At 42.0% G+C, this 17,038-nt stretch overlaps 1 protein-coding gene across 1 annotated transcript in view; it reads left to right on the top strand.

The window, feature by feature from the left end:
• Window positions 1-17,038, top strand: part of kcnq3 (potassium voltage-gated channel, KQT-like subfamily, member 3) — a 105,741-nt gene that overhangs the window by 70,872 nt on the left and 17,831 nt on the right. The window lies entirely within an intron of this gene.

Genomic DNA, 17,038 nt, shown 5'->3' with positions numbered 1-17,038 from the left:
GAGCTCTTCAGAGGAACATGGCCTTCTGATTTTTCTCTTATTTACCGGAAGGCTTAGGAAGGCTTTGTACCAGCTCAGTGAACTCAAAACCGACATGTTTAACTTTTAAGGTGGTTTGGCAGAAGATCACATCAGGTCCTCGTGCTGTGAGCTGAGAATAGAAATGTATGGCTAGAAGTTTGACTGGAAAACTAGGAAAACCACGGCCTGGTCTGATGAGGCAGTGTTTATGGCGAGGCTGCAGATTGTTGCTGTAGATTTGGCGTCAGCTCCATTGACCTGAGTTTTTCAGAATCACAGTTTTTGTATTTTGTAATGGCTGTTTTCAGCAGGATAATGCAACATGTCACAGTTCAAACCGTTTTAATGGCAGCGTGAATGGAAAGCTAAGAAACTGCAGAGAAAATGTTTCTTTTTACTCGCAGCAGAACCTCAAAGGGAGAATTTTAATGTCTTCAAGAAGTGAGACCGTTTGCTTTTATGTTAAACTACACGTTGTGCTTTGGCATCTGTACTGGTGTCATGGTGTCAAGCCTGCTCCAACTCAACCTTCTTTCAAGGATGACTTTTTTCTTTTTCATTCAAACCACAACCTTTTTATAAAATTACCCAAGGGGTTTCAGGCTCTGAACCATAGACTGTATATAAAAGATGAAATCATGGTGTCGACTATTTGTTTTGGATTCCACATTTTAAAGGCTCAACATTCAAGTTTTCATGCTGCAATATTAGTTTTTGAAGCTTGAAGTAACCATATTTAGAAAAAAGGGTGGAGTGATAAGATGTTAACTGGTGCTACATAGCCTGACCTACACAGCAGACAGCGTCTGCGGGGAATTTACTCACTTTTGGAGGGAGACTCAAGTGGCCACTAGAGGAACTGCACTTTGTTCTGAACCTTTTTCCTCATAGGCATCATTTTTCCAGAGGCTGCAGTTTGACCTGAAGCTAAACAGCAGAAGAAAACGTGAAATTACTCTGATGCAGAAAATGGACGGTTATGTAGCGTAATCTGAGTGATACGTCACCACATTCAGCAGTAGTGTGGAAAGCTGTTTCCACTGCTAGCATTGCTAACGTTAGCCACAATCAGAGAGCTAATCTGGTAGTTTGGATTGTATAGAAGGCTGTGCACACACAATGTCGCACATTTCACACTTCAAACTCAGCTCTGAATGGATACATGAACTGGATTTGTATGGGCAGCGGTCACTGACTCTTACATTCAGATATATATATCAGATACATACACAGTGGAGACTTACTTTCAGAAGTCTGAATGTAGCCAACTAACAGAGGCTCTCCGCTTTGGTGGCTTTGGATTGACAGAATGACGTCGCTGTTCTCCACAGATGTCGTGGTTCTATTGCAGAGAGGAGAGCCGGAGATGGACAGATGATTGCCAGTTATGATGATGCTGTACCAGCCTGTTGTTGTGAAGGAGGACCTGAGCCTAAAAGCAAAGTTGTAGATTTACCGGCCGATTATTTCAAGTGGCGGGAATAAGCTTTGTCCATAGAGTGGCTGAGTGAGGAGCTGGATCAGTCAATGCTCAGAGTAGAGCCACTAGTCCTCCTCATCAAAAGCAGCTAGTTGAGGTGGGTCAGCCAGCTGCTTACGATGCTTCCTGGATGCCTCAGAGTTGAGGTGTTTCGGTCATGTCCTACCAGGAGGAGGTCCTGGAGGAGAGATTAGGTCTCTCGGCTGTCCTGGGAACTCCTCAGCATTGCTCCGGATGATCTGGAGGTGGACCTGAAACAGGAAAGCTGCAGGTTGGATGGATGTCTTGATGGTGTCCAGGAACATTCTGCTCTCTTACTCGTGCATTTGCTCTCTGTCTTGTTTTGATTGATTATGTCCTGTAAATTTCATTTGTGGATCTAATTTGGACAAACACAGTGAATCTGCAGAGCCTCATTGACACAGTGTCCTGATGCGGAGCCACAGATTTAAACTCAGGAGAGTTCACAGAAACATGATGTACTGAACCTTTAAATAAGTCAGGCCTGTAACAGCACTTCCTGCCAGCCTCTAAATTGACATTTCTTTTGCTTTAATGCATTCGCACAAGCTAAAATATTGTCCTCAAGCTTTGGCTCAGCTCTCTGCTGCTGCTGCTGCTGCTGCTAACGAGCAGTTTGTTTACACGAAAGTTAAATTCAAACAAGACGAGTCCCTGATTTATCTTTGTGGGTTAAAGCGATCGATGCGTAGTAGAAAGCAGACGATTGGCTGCTCTGCTGCAGCTGAAACCGGCCCGAGGCGGTCTCCAGCTGTCCACATCTGTCCTCCAGGGTGGAAGCCTTTTCCTCAGACTTTGATCCAATACGAAGAACATCTTTAATAATGAGTGGCATTTATTCTCAGCCCACAGAATCAAAGAAACACCCACTCGCTTTGTGTTCATTTGTTTCTGATCAAACTGAGAAGTGTTTCTGTTTTTGCAGCATTTAATGTCTTTTTCTTTAATATAACGTCCCCTAAAAGACGATGCTGGTCTGTAAGTAAACACATTTTTCACTACGACTTGCTCTAAGCATCCACCAAACCCACACCTGTTTCTTTTTTAAAGAACTCATCCTTTCCTTATTTCCTTCTCACCTTTTTCTTTCTCTGATAATTTCTCCTTTGGCCTTCTTCTTATCATTGTCTCCTTCCCTGTCTGTATCCTCATTTCCTTCAGCTGTTCTGCTTTTCTTCCTTTACTCATTTCCTTTATTTCATGTTCTTTACTCAGTCTGTCCTTTTTGTCTTGTTTCCTTCGCTGCTTCTGTCCTTCCTGTCTTTGTATCCTTCAGTCTGACCTTCTTAATTCCTTAATTCTTTTATAACGTTTCTCCTTTGCTTCTTTCCTTCCCTTCCTATATCCTTCTTCCTTTCCTTGTTTTCTTTAGCCCATCTGACCTTTTTCATTACCTTTTTTCCTTCTCTGTGCTTGTCATATTTCCTTCAGCTCTTGTACCCTCTATGTCCTTATTTCCTTTACCTCACCCAACCTTCTTCCTCCTTTGTAATTTCTTCTTTCCTTGTTTCCTTTAGGCACTCTCACCTCTTTCATAACCTTATTCGCTTCAGTGCTTCTGTCTTTCTTCCTTTCTTTATTTCCTTTCCTTCCCATACATGTATCCTTCTTCTTTATTATTATACTTTTTTCCTTCTCTATGCCATTATTTTTTCTTTCTTTCCTTACTTCCTTCTCTTCTGTCCTTTGTTTTTGGTTACTTCAGCCCTTCGTTCCTTCCTTCCCTTGTTTCCTTGACTTCATATCCTTACACCTATCCTTGTAGTATAGGAAACCTCGGCCGACTCTCGGGGGTTCATGTCAGAGGAGCGATGCTCACACAGCATGTTCACGTTTCCCAGTCAGTCGTGCAGCTGAAGCAGTGCTTACGTGTGAGCGTGGGTGTCTAAACGCTGTGTTTACAGGCTCTTCCTCTCACGTCTGACCTCAGACGTTTAGCTGGCGGCCGACGGTGCCGTTCAGACGTCGGAGGCAGCGAGTCGAGCAGTGTTTCGTGTTAATGAGCGCCGCTGTTGGCCGACTCACTCTGATTGCCTACACCTCCGCCTGCCAAGCCTGTAATGGCTTCCCTGGCCTTGAGGGCACTCAGGTGACAAATTAGAGCGTTTGGCAGGCAAAACCCTCGCAGAACCGATGACACGCGCTCCATGAAAGGACTGCCGCTCATCGGAGGCCCTGCTGAATCGCACAGCTGTGGACTGTCGAGCATATGGACCGAATGAAGAGGCTCATCTAAACCTCTGACGGTCGGCTGAAAGGACGCAGAGACAAAGACGAAACGACTCCAGCTGAAGGGCCTGAAGCTGGAGTGGAAGAGAAACGAGGAATTTTCAGTGTCCTTGCTTTGACTCACACATGGCTCAACTAACCAATCACAAAACAGAAGGACTTAGGTGGGAGCCAACCAGAAAGATTGATGATAACATTTAAATCTGTTTTTAATTCAATGAGCAGAAATATTAAAGACAATTTATTTCAAATGTAAGGCCTATTTCGTTTGGGTCTTCTGTCCTCCTTTCCTAATTTCTTTATTTCCTTTCAGTCTCTGTCCTTCTTCTTTTTCCTATTTCCTTTGGCTTGTCTGTCCTTCTTCCTTACGTCCATTGGTTCATCCGTCCTCTTTTATCCTCGTTTCCTTCACTCTTTCTGTGCTTCTGCATTTCACTGACTTTTCTGTTTCTTCACCGTTCTAAATATATTCCTCTTCCTCTTCTTAGATTTCTATTTAGAGGTTCATTTCTGCTGTTTCGGGCAGGTACTTGTTTGGCACACAGAAGGCAGCATAGATGAGCGCCTAGTCCGGTGATGTTCACAGATCGATTACTGGAGCTGTTCTTGTTCTTGTTGTCGAACATAAATAAAAGAATATTAGTTCAAACAGATACACCTGCAGGGAGAGAGCGTCTTTAATTTTCTCAGGAAATGTAAAGAAACCATCACCTTATTTCCACTTCCTGTCGGGGACAGTTGGTCGCAGTGACGCCGACTCCCTGGCGATGACGTTACCTCTCAAGTTTGGATCTGGGTCAGTGCGTCTGCTTTCATAAATCCTGTAAACAAACACAAATGGCTGCTCGTTAGGAAGCCTCTCCACATCCCTCGGGACGTTTAATAGCACCATTTGTCATCATCGCGCCATTTTTCTGTTGATTACTTCAAAACAGGCCACGACTGTGACGCCGCGTCTGATTGATGAATGAGCATCAGAGAATGATTGATGAGTGAGCGATGCCCTTTAAGAACGACCGATCAAACACAGGAAGTATCCGAGTACTTTTACTTCACTAATCTGTACTTTAGTGTGATGCTACAGCGCGCCCTTCTCTCTGCCTTTAAGTGTGTTCATCTTTCTTCCTTTCCTTTCTTCCTTCTCTGCTTCTGTCCTTCCTTTCCTTATTCACCTCATGTTCTTCACTTCATCCTTGTTTTACTTGTTTCCTACATTTCTTCCTTTCCTTTTTCCTTAAGTCTTTCTGACCTATTTTGTTGTTGTATTTCCTTCATTCCTACTTTCTTTTTCCACTTTCCAGTGGTTCTTCTTCTGTTTTTCCCTCCCTTCTCATTTCCTTTCATGTGCCCTTATCATTTTTGTGTCTCTTCCTTCTCTCGTTCGTGCTTCTTTCATTCCTGCTTTATTTGAATTTGACTTCTTCTTTCTTCCTTGTATTTTACATTTATTCTCACAGAGCTTCAGACTTAGTCTGATCTGTCGGTTTGATTCTTTGTGTGAGTTCGGAGACATTTACATTTTACTGAAGTATGACTGTGGCAGCCATATTTGTCTTTCACTCATCTTTCCAACCAAGAGGCAGGGAGGCGTTACTGAACCTCATTTCCTTTGGAATGACCCTAATTATGCAGCCAGGAAATCTAAGATAATTAGCTCTCGGTATTTGAGATTTGGTCCTTAACTTTTCAAAGATGAGGTCAGTGGACTGCGTCAGTTTCCCCTCCAGAGGAAACTGTGGTGAGAAGTGTCAGTGATTTTAAACTGCTGCAGATCTGCATGACTTTATCTGTTGGCTATGTTCACCCGTCGGCTCCCTCAGCTCTGCTGTTTGAGGCGAATGCTTCGATCAGACCCAGCGAGTCGAGGTGATCTGCATGAGCTGCTCCCATTTCTCCGGCTTTGTATCAGCAGCAGAATAAACATGAGCTCTGACCCAGAGTGACGGGAGGCAGTTTGATTCTCTGCAGTGACTTTCAAAGATGTTTTATTTACAGCGACCTGGAGTCAAGTGGCAGCAGACAAAAACCGATGGTATATTATTTTGGCTGCAGTGTTTTCAGCGTGCATTTCTGCCTTCAAACAGGGACAAAATCTCCAAAGCAGAAAGAATAATAAACCTTCACCTTCCTTTGGTAGCCAAATACACTGGAGACTGGAATAACCAGTAAAGAAGCTGTGAAAGATGAGTGATAGGGGCTGAAGTCGATGGAGAGAGCTCTAAAGTGACAGTCAGCTGGTATTCGGCTAAATCTACCATGGTTTAAAAAATAAAATCCTCTGTGAGCCTGAGGAGTCGCAGAGATCGGGTGAAATGTTTCATTAACGTGTGATCAATCAGTATGGTCAATTAGCAAAAACACGAAATAGCCATGAAAATAAATCATTTGTTCGTGTTCATTGACATCAACTGTCACGTTTTTTTTAATGAAGGCACAGATTCGTTCGTTGGATTTTAACAACAACCCACGATCTTTTAAAACTTGTTTCAAATTAATAAAAATGTTAAAGATACCAAATGAAGCAGAAATTTGTTGGGTGCAGGAGTCAAAATTGTTTAACTGGAAAATTATTAACTCTACCCAACCTTCACCCTCCAAATGTGGAGTTTTTCCACCCATTGAATGTGGACAATATTCATTTCGCAATATTGGAAACATCAGTGCATCTGAGACCAGACGGGTGAAAAATAAAGGTTCATGTACAGGAACATAAATCACTAGTTTGGAGGTTGTGACGACCAAACGAACTGCCGATCCATAAAGCTTCCAGTCGAGTTTTGTTTTTATTTTTCTCTGTTTTCCTTCAACCCGTGTTTTTTCACGGCGCTGCAGGCTTGTCTGGACTTTTCTAAGTTTTCTTTAAAAGAAAGGAGCTTTACCCTGCCTACGTTTGCTGCTCATCTGCAGCCACTTTGCAACCCACCTTTACCTCTGTTTCAGCCTGCAGACCTCAGAGCCGTATTACCAAATATAAATTCTTGCTTATGTTAATAATAGCTTTGTTTTGACTAAAGTAGCTTCGTGTTTTGTTAACACTAAACTGCATCTGCAGTTCGTTTTAGACTTTTTCAGGATGAAGTCTCAGACTTATTTGTTTACCTCTCATCCAGCCGGCTGTAACGATACCTCCAACATGAAGTTTGTTTTCTAAACAATCATAAATAAAAACAAAACAACTGAATATGCCTGAAGTTATTATATGCTCGTGGTTTGAGTTTGCATTTAAAGTAATTTCATTTTTTCCGTTTTGTTATTCCCGGTCAGTTTTTTCTCCTTTGTAATTGTTTGTCCTGCCTTCAGTGGGTTTACCTGTGTTGAAATAATCTCCCCAGTGTCTAATTAGCCACCCTCCTGTGAGCACGCCCGTGTTCCTCCGAGTGCCCAGACTGTTTTTGTACTCGGAGTTTCCAGACGTCTCCTGGCGCTGCTTGTTTTTCATTACTACTGTTTTTTTTCTCTTTTTTTCTTCTTTAAATGTGACCATAATTTTAAAAAATTACGCTATAATCAATGAGAGCTAAATCTAGTGATTGAGACCACTCAGAAAAATGTGTACTGATGTCATAGATCAATAGAAGGTCATTAGCTCATAGTTACTTTGAGTTACTTTGGGATCTGAATTTTATTTTTCCAATGACCAACAGAATTAAGGCGCTAACATATGTACTCCTCCACAAAACATAGACGAGTCCCCCCACCAGGACAAGACATCTGCACATCTGCATCTTAAGGTCAAAGGTCAAACAATCCAGTTTTGATGTAATCAATGCATTTAAAATATACACATTTTAACTCCACATTTCTTAACTCCAGCTGGCTTCTGTTGTCTCAAAGTTGAGATGAGTTTAACTTACTCTACCTTATCAAATTTAATTTGGCCCATTTCCGACTTTCAGGTGTTTCTCACCTTCCTGCTTCCCCCTCTTGTCTCCTCATCATCAGCAGCCTCAGTTAAAAAAAATGTAAAATAAGCACAGATCACAGGAGTTTTAAGTCACTGAAATGAGTGAACTACAGGGTGCAAAACACTCAAAGGTTTACCTTACTTATCATCTCTACCAGCTAATGTGACTTAGCTGGTAGAGATGATAAAGTGACAGTCTGACCTATCAGATCCCCCGAGATGAAAGCCAAGCTCAACATAAGGAGTGTGATCTATTTTTAGGATGAACGACGTCCTTGTTCAAATCATTGAACACTCATAAATCTTTATCAAGCAGACACAGAAGGAGAGATTAAAACAGAGCTCCACTGATCTCGTCCAACCTCTGAATTCAGTCCCGTGAGGCCACTGAGGACTTCATGGTGGGACTGTACGAGTCGATTTGATTGGCGCTTCACAAGGACGGAGAGAAACTCAAAGTCAGCACTCGGCTTGAGTGTGATGCATCCAGCAGGTAGATGTTTTCCTGAGTAATCAGCATCATCTCTGCAGCTTATTGACTCCTCGGCTGCTTTAGGAGACTCTCTGATGTGGGTTTGCTGCTGTGGCTTTTTTAAAGCTAATTAAAAAATATTCTATAATTAGCTTAAATGAATCTGATTAGTTTGACTAATTATCTCATTTTGTTTGCTCAATCAGGGAGTGAGTAAACACTCAAAGTAAGTGAATCACAAAAGTCAAACCGGGCCTGTGATTGAGTCTTGTGACTGAAGACCTCTGTTTTTACAGTAACTAAATGCTAGCTAACATTAGCTTAGACACTACCTAATGGTCATTTATTAATGGTCATCAACAAATAACAGGCCTTTAACACAACACAAACTCTACATAAAGGCCTAAAAACAAGCACTCATGAGGCTTTAGATAAGGCTTATGTGTGCTTTTGTTAGCAATAAAAGGTACACGTGCTAAGGTTAGCCTGCTAGCTAAAACGTTGAGTTTTAGTATTCAATTTGTTAGCAGGTAAGCTAATAATAGCACCAGCCAAAGGAAGGAAGTTTTATCCACAAATACTGTAAAAGTTGATCAGAACTCCCAGATCTGAAAAGTGAAGCTAACACAACAATGTTTAAACATGGTTTTTAAATTTGGTTTTTTACTAATGGTGATATCAATAGTGGCTAAAAGACTTTTAGTTATGTTAAGGTATTGCAGGTACGTGGCTACTAACAATGTTAATGTTAACTTGTGCATGATTTTGGATGTTTGACAGTCATGGTGACAATGTAGAGTAAAGCCCAGGCACACGGGCCTAGAGACTAAAGTCCTACTCGTGCAGTGGGACTTAGTCGTGCAGATCTACAGACTGGTCATTGACCCCACTGGCAGCCATTTGTCACTAGGGATAAATTTCACCAGGTGGTTGGCAGAAACTTCTTTGTGATTGCTTTGATTGCTAAAAATATTGCTGGGGTCCTAGTTTGAATGGAAGCGACAAACTTGTGTAGAAACACTGTCCAGCTACTGTCCAATCTGTAGTGAAACTGAAAATACTGAAGATAAGAAATCTGAACCCTGATTCATCCATCGAGTGATTGGGTAAATAAGACTAGAAGTACCAGTCCATCTACTAATCTGTTCATGAGAATAAATTCTCATGAAGCTGTCTGAAGCTGTCTGGCACACACACATGCACAGATACACAACTACAAACACACCATGCGCCAGTACATCCAGGGGTCAGGATATCCCCAGTGAAACACCATGTTCTGCCTGATCAGCAAATCCCAAATCACAGCCTGAATATCTTTTTCCTGTCTCCAGCTGCTGGGCCGTCCTCGGTGGGGGAGGATGGAGGGAAAGGGGGAGGTGCTGGAGGTGAAAGCCATCACTCCCAACATGGTTTTCTGTCAGGATCGCTGCAAATGCCTGTAAATCTCACCTTCTGTCAGCTTTGAGAAGCAGTGTTGAGGTCAGCAGGGAGTCTCCTGGGAGACGGAGCATTCAGGGAAAATGAATCCATATTTCAGAATGCTTCCCAGATAAATCAATAAGGGCAGAATGCATTTTCCAAAGTCATCAATAAAGGTGAAGCCCAGTATTCTAACCAATGGTGAAGGTAGGAGGAGAAGATGTCTTTGTAGATGATAAAGACAGGAAGTGACCCGATTGATCAGTTACTTCATCAGTAAATTGTCGGGTATTATTCCGAATACAGAGTGAGAAACCCAAATCACATTTTTCATAAACAGACTCCTTGTACAGAAAAAGCCTGACAGACATGTCACATGAAGTAGAGAAAAGCTAAAGTTAGCCAGCTAGCTAAGCTGTTAGCTTTATCTACTGAAGTGTATCTGATAAAATGGAAATTTTACCCTCAGTGAATTGCTATGATTAGCATTAGCATGATCTTCAGTTCATCAAGAGATCGTTTTTTGGATGAAACCCTGAGCTGTATTTCTTCTGGCTAATGTTAGCTAACACTAGCTTGCCTGACAATACAGATAAATTAAAAGCTAGCTAACAAACCAGATACAAAGCACATGACTGGATGAGGTCGGCTAATCTCTATGAAAACCTGCTCTGGAAAACAAAATCCATTTGTAAGTTAAAGTTTCAGGTTATTAACTCAAAATTTTGACTTACCTGTGACTTCATCGCATGCTTTATTGACGTTATACAGATAATCTGGTTATCATGTATGCAGGTCTTCCATTTACTCGTACAGCGTACAATACATACAATATATGATCATGAAACGCATCACGGATAACAACAAAACAGGCCACAGCTTTAATGTAACAGTTGTCTTCATTAGTTTACTCTAATTTACCTGGGTTCAAAACCAGGGCCCAACCAGCTGGAGGGTGTTGGGTTCAAACCCGTCAGCTCATGTCTGCTCACAGGATCACAGGTGGGATCGGCTCCAGCGTCTGTGACTGAACTGGTTCAGAAAATGGATGGTTGGATAATTTAACTGTTTGATAAATCAAATCTGATCACTCTGAACTGAAGTGAGTGTCTAATAATAAACTCACCCAGGTAAAGAGTAGCTCGTTTTTTCAGTTTTGTAAAATTTCATTTCCAAAGCAGAAGTTTCAGATATTGAAGTCCTAAAACTCCCTGTAACATTTAAGTGAGTCAAAGAACTGCGGCTGTCAGCCAGCAGTGAACACCAGGCTCGCTCTGCTTCATAGCAGCACGTCAATGATGTTTGACTGTTTGCAAACGTCTTCCCACAGATCCTCTCATCTCGTCCTTGTGACTGCAGTCATTACCGCCGGTCCTGCTGCTGTCCTTTCCCACTAGTGTTTGCATATTACTGAGCAAATTAACTGCCAGAATTGCGTCGTCGGCACTCTTTATTGAATCTCGTTGGCAAATTGGATGTTAGGAAACCTCAGGGGTGGTATCAGCACCGGGCATAGCTGAGGATCCGCCGGGCCGACACAGGGAAGGTGGATTAACGGAGAGAGTGGAGTTTAGGTGGGATGACCTCATCATTCCTGCCACATAACCTCTAATAACAGTAAACCATTCGTCCACATAAACAGATAAACTAATTAAATCTGAACTTTAGGTTTTAGCTGTTTCAATTTTTAGTCACAAAACTGAAGGGAACTGAAGGCATTTTGTATGATTGGAGTATAACTATCCATCCTTTTACTTTTGGACATATTTCAGTATCTGCAGTGGCTTTTTTGAGCTTTAAAACTAAAGGATTTTACCTTGTAGCTGTACTCTGTCTCCTTTAGTTGGGTCATTGTTTGATTCTGGCCTTGTGACGCTTTATTTATCGCATATGTCAAACGCTCTATAAGCTGTTCCAGGCACTAGACCATTTTCTCAAAAACCAGTGCCTCTTCTTAGTGCGAATCTCCATCATTTTACCGATTCCTGCAGAGCCACCAGGTCCAGTCCCCTCTCATCAGTCACTCGTGACCTTATCACAAAGAAAATGGATGGAAAGACCGTTTTCTCCATCAGGAAACTCTTGATTGCCAATCACAGCACAGATTGGATGGCATGCTTCACTGATTTGTCCAACAGGAAGCTAATGGAGCTTCCAGGAGCGTTACACCACCTCACTGTCCCAGAAACAGGACTTTATAGCTAGATGCTTACTTTTGCCACTACTCTCACTGGAACATCAAAAAGCAGGATAGAAATCTGGTATTTCATAGTCTGTTGTTATGGGTCAGACCTCCTGAGGAAGCCACCTGGTGTGGATATCGATGGACTAGACTGGACTCATTTCATTCACTTGAGTCGGGCTTTCTGTCTGTGTGGAGCTGTGGATGATTGAAATGGTAAAGACTCTTCTATTGATTTATCTGTTTAACTCTGGCCCCACTCAAGAACTGGACTCTTCTTAAACCCATCAAAGCCATGTGGTCACTCCCGAGCCTGCCACGTCTTCTTTGGCTGACTTTTTTCCTGCGGATTCAGTCGGACTGTTTGATTTCCGCCCGGCTCCACTCGACATGTCGCCTCTAATGGGCATCGACGGCGCTCTGTGTGCCTTTTTGAACAAACTATTTGAAGACGAATAGGAAGCCGGTTGTGTTGCAGATCTGTATCTGTCGGATCATATCGAGTTAACATTGATCTGGTTGCGCTCGCTCCAGGATTATCTCTGTCCTCTGGATAACTTTGAGGAGAAACGCTCCAGTTTAATTCAGAGGACAGGAATGCAGGAAGGAAAAACTGTGACGAGTCAGAGAAACGTGTGACAGCCACATGTGCAAGCGCTCAACTATCACTGGTGGTGGTCAGAGGGCCCGGTGGCGCCAGTGTCCGGCAGCCTCGCCTCTGTCAGTGCGCCCCAGGCTACAATGTGGCTTGCCATCACCAGTGTGTGAATGTGTGTGTGAATGTGTGGATGACTGGATATGTAAAGCGCTTTGGGGTCCTTAGGGACTAGTAAAGCGCTATACAAATACAGGCCATTTACCATTTCTTTCAGGTCAATTCGATAAAGCTCTTCAGGCTGTTTGGCTGTGAAATATTGATGCTGTTATGATTGTGAAGCACTTCAGAAACTTCTCCGAGTTGTCGACACCGGCTAAAGGCAATACAACAGGCCATGAATGATTCAAGACTCAGGAATGGAAGGGTGAAGGACTGGAAAAGAATCTAAACGGTGGAGCAATCAATGGCTTTTTGAGCTCCACGCCTACATTTATGTAAACATGTACAGTAAAGGATCCTTCCCCCAAATATCCAAATCCATATCTTCCTCGAGATACTAGTCTTACCAGTTAATTAACTCTGCAGTGGCCAAACAAATTCACTAACAATTTAACCCCACAGAAAAACGTATACAGTTTCCTTTAATCTCATTTTCAACCATTTTTGTGCAATATCGAGTTAACCCAACTTATCTGTCAGTTGAGCTGCTTCATCTTCGTCTGCCTTGAAGCTTCTTTTCTGCACTTATTTTTAGATTTGAACCATTTTACATCAGTGACCCTGATGAAATACTGCAGTAAATACTTGATTGGATTAGGCTACAGTAAGTTAAAAACCAAGAAGCCTTTATTTGGACTCTAATTGCACGACTCGCGTCTTAACATCAACGCCTGTAGTGTTGCGAATTATGCAAATGATAACATGTTCCAGAGGTTCTTATTATCAGTGGCTGTCCCGTGGCTGCTGTGAAGCTCTTGGATGAGTTGCTTTGAAATGACCCCATCACACCCGAGCTGAGAAAGAACAAAATAATCTTTTGCAGAGCTGATGGTGGCGAGTAATGGGCGCTCTGGATAAATGTTAATTGGCTGCCTTCCTGCGGCTGAGTTTGCTCAGCGCAGTTCGGGGTCGTATATCATAGCTGGGCGGTTAACTCCAGTGTACCTGGAATCCAGCCACAGTGTGATCGACTCTACAGGAGCATTTAAATAGCCATTTGTATGTGTGCATCCAATTAATTTGAGCTCTGGAAGCTAAATATAAGTGTAAGAGTAGCAGTACGAGCTTTTTAAAATGCAGCATTAGACCGTGGAAAACTGAATATTTAGGTGGTAGGGCACAGAATGAGAATTAGGGGATTCATCAAGTGGAAATGACAATAAATAGTTTATGCTCTCATTTTATTATAGAGGACAACTAATATGTTTTTATTAAGGCTAAAACAGGAGCTACTGAACTGCACAGAGAGTTTTTCTTTCCTGTTTTAAAGCTCATCTTGATGTATTTAGCGTTCGTGTCATTAGTCACACAAATGAAGGAGGATTTAACTCTTATAATTACTACATTTTCTCCAGTTAGCTGAATGTGTTTGATGTTTTGTGCTGCACAGGGGGCTCTATTTCATCCACTGACCCACCTTCACCCCTGCCTGTCTTTGTGCCTCCCTCCCCCTCACCTCCAACCAGTCGCAGCAGATGGCCCCGCCCCTCCCTGAGCCTGGGTCTGTTGGAGGTTTCTTCCTGTTAAAAGGGAGTTTTTCCTTCCCATTGTTAAGTTTGTACTCATAGGAGGTCCTATGATTGCTGAGGTTTGTCTGTATTATCTTGGGGTCTTACAATATTAAGCGGCTTGAATTGATTTGTTGTGATTTGGTGCTATATAAAAAAATGAATTGAATTTGGGCCTTTATTCTGTTGTTCAGAGGCTGGAATATGAAGCCTTAAATACTAAAATTCTTCTGTTACTCTAATGTCCTCCAAATGTGAGTCATTCCCCATAGACTCCGATGTTAAAATTTCCCAGCCTGCTGCAAAAACAGATTAGACTCTATGGACAGTTTAACACCTGTACAGGTGGTGTTACACTTCTGTTAAGGGTGTGGCTCCTTTGATTGACAGCCCAGTGTGCTTCTGTTGCATCCAGTCCTACTCCACAGTAGAAGATGCTCTGTGGAGAGTATCTTCTACTGTTGCGACTTGATCAGATCGCTGGTATCTTGTTTTTCCCTGCCTTGGTTTTAGGACTGACCTTTGCTAATTTAAACTACTGCACCGCTGAGTCACATTTGGTGTTTTTTAGAACAGTTACCAGTCAATAATATGTCAAAGAAGTTTTGGTGATCAACCTGCTGTGACTTGGCAGCTCTGTTTGTTTTTGTGTTTGTTGCTCACCATCTTAGTTTGTAGTGTAGCTTGCTAATTAGCTAGCTAGCATTAGCTGATAACCTAGCTCGTCACCTTCTTATCTCAGTTTGTTCAATTCTTGCTCCAGAAAACCAAACCAGCTGCTGTTTTATACACTCTATACTCTCTGTACTTTGTTCTCTGGCTTTCATGAAGCTTCCTGATATTTTAAGTCAGATTACTGCAGCTGGTAAGTTTCCCTCCTGGTACGAGCCGTGGCCCACGTACCACAGCTGAGAAGGCTTTGCTCCATCCCAGATTTCCTGTTTTCTTACTTTAATGTTAGTGGTAACTAATCGAGGGCACTGGTGGCTCCTATTGTGGATGTCTGTGGATAGTACGTTTTTGTTTTTGTTTTTAAAGTGTGCTTTATATTGTTTGTTTGTTTGTTTGTTTTTTGGGGGGGGGGGTGTTTGTTTCATTCAGTTTCAGGGGTAGCAATCATTAACCAAGACATACAAGTCTTTTATGTGATTTTTTTTTCTATTTTTTTATTTTTATTGTTATTGCTTATTTGTTTATTGATTTATAGGGATTACATCAGGCTATGATTTTGCTGTTTCCACTGCAGTAATTGATTCATGCAGCTTGTTTAGAAAGTCAGACCTTTTAACACCATCATGTAAACATCACTTGGTGACCTCTGTGCAGCTGTTTACAGTCAACTGTTACTCATTTACTGTGCACGTTGAAGTGTTCAGCTCTGTAATGGTGACTCACATCCTGCTGGCTCACAGGTTAAACATGACAATCACATGAGTGAATAAAAATCTGCATTAGCGTTTGCATGCAGTACCAGGCTGGGGTTTTTATTTCACTGGTTATTTACTGATGATGATCAATGATGCTGCTGCATAGCTGGATTTTTAATAATCATGTGACCACCAACCAGCGCGTACTCGAGCACAAGGTGAACAAATGTGATAACAGCCTCGCTTTACTTATTACACTACAGGTCCAAGAGGTGATTTATCACCCTGGATGCTGCTGTGTTTGGACAAAGAGACTGAGTGCTTTGCTTAAGGGCATTGGAAATTGATGCCACCTGTTAGCCTGCTAACTGGCGTCATGATAAATATGCTTGAATTTGTTTAATTAATTCTCGCTTCCACCTTAAAACCAAAACTGGCTGATCTGTCTGCGGCGCTGCCCCCAGGCTCTTAAATCCAGCATCATGTCGAGCTCTGCTGCTCATGATTGTACATCAGCTCTTGTGTACAGACCCTCCTACGTTCTTCCTCCTACAAGCCTTCTACAGGGGAACAATTGTCTATACCTTTTTTTTCTGTCATATTGTTTATCCTGTTCTTGGAGGCTGTTCATATTAAACAGTTATTATTGTACGATATTATCGTATCAGGTCAGGGTGTGTAAAGGAAATCCCTATGAGCCAACAGCTCAGACTGGAGCCGGCTCTAAAAACTCAGCTTCACTCAGTTTTTTCTACTTCTGGTGCTGTATGATGTCATAGAGATCCCACCAACCTGCTGTTCCAATGTGTTGTTTAGGGGCAGCCAATCAGAGGACATTTTTCTTAAAGGCAGAGGAGCTAGGCTATCTTTCTGGAGCTGGACTGAGCAGAATAGGTCTCCTTTAATTGTGCTGCTTCACTTGTGCTTTTGTAGTTGTTATATTTCTAATGTAATGTCCTTTAGATCAGCTCCTATAGTTTTCAAATGTGCTGCATAAATACAGGTGACTTAAACTGACTTTGTTGGTTTGTCCATTGAAATTAATGGCAATATTTTTTCCAAACCAAACCCTTTTTTTAAAGCGCTGTGTGCAGATTTCACCGTAGCAGTGGGAGGTTGTCAGTGAGCCTGCTGGCTTCACAATTATCTCACAATTTGTTTAGTTTAAAGGAAAATTCTGCTGTTTTTCTGATGCTGTGTGGTTAGCGGGCCTGCTCGGTGGAGATTAGTCTGAATTCAGCCAGTTCTGAAGGACTCATCTGCCAGGCACACATTCATTATGCAACAGAGAGCCTGCAGTACAATCGCTGAAGTTAAACCGATCAGCACGAGCAGCAGGATGAACGCTCCTACCCGGTTAAATTAAAAAGGCGGAACGGAAAGAAATGAATTTTGCTATATATGTGCTGTAATTTAGCCTCATTTAAATGAAGCTCTGTGCATGCAGTCAAATTAAACCTGAAATTAACAAAAAATCTGAAGTGTGCTAATAAAATGTTCGTTCTTTGTATCTACACTGTTTTCTGATCACTGCGGCGTGCTTTCTGTATGTTTATGTCACATTGTTAAATAAGACTGTATAATTTTTCATTTTTAGACCTCATGTTACAGTAAGCAG

Source organism: Pundamilia nyererei, unplaced genomic scaffold (genome assembly GCF_000239375.1).
Source record: "Pundamilia nyererei isolate P.nyererei 1_Seehausen unplaced genomic scaffold, PunNye1.0 scaffold00177, whole genome shotgun sequence".
NCBI lineage: Eukaryota > Metazoa > Chordata > Actinopteri > Cichliformes > Cichlidae > Pundamilia > Pundamilia nyererei.
The sequence above is the reverse complement of the archived record's forward strand: the minus strand, read 5'-3'. Positions and strand labels throughout refer to the sequence as shown.